We start from the raw sequence: 649 nt of genomic DNA on the forward strand, positions 1-649 counted from the left end.
TAGACCTAGACTACATCGGCGTTCGTCATCCAAGTCCTTGTTGTTCCCTTCTGGCGATCGCGTCCCCCATTCCACCATCTCCATAACGACGGCAATAAGATTCGTGAAGTGAAGGTGCGGTCACCAGCGAGGAAGAGTGAAACATGGGAGACGGACCGGCCCACATGAGACATAAGGCTCCCCGTCGCCCCTCCCATGCCCTGAGTCTGTGACCTGTCCCTCGCTAGTGGAGGTGAGGTCCATGATGAAAATGGAGGGTACGACGCTCTCATCGTCCCACCGACGCGGCCAAACACTGTTTGGAGGCGCATAGGACGCGCAGGTAGCGGAGTTCTCGTCCGCGATTGCCTGTGCAGCTAGTGCTGCCTCCGTGTGCAGCTGTGCATTGTGAGCGGCGGTTTGAGCGCAGGTGGCCCTACGGGCATGGCTAATTTTTAAGATTCATGAGCCGGATATCCGAGACTAGGGGCCTCGTGGGTTGCTCTGGCGTCTCATGAGGCGACCACCGCCGTCCCACCCAACCACCCCATCCTCCGCGCTCCTCCCCTCGCCGCCACCGCCGGCCTCCGGCCGGCCCGCGGCGGCAGCGGGCCGCTCCCTCCCCCTCTCGCTCGTCTCCCTACCCTCCAGGCTCCGTCTTCCCCAGCCA

Source organism: Triticum aestivum, chromosome 1B (genome assembly GCF_018294505.1).
Source record: "Triticum aestivum cultivar Chinese Spring chromosome 1B, IWGSC CS RefSeq v2.1, whole genome shotgun sequence".
Classification (NCBI taxonomy): Eukaryota; Viridiplantae; Streptophyta; class Magnoliopsida; order Poales; family Poaceae; genus Triticum; species Triticum aestivum.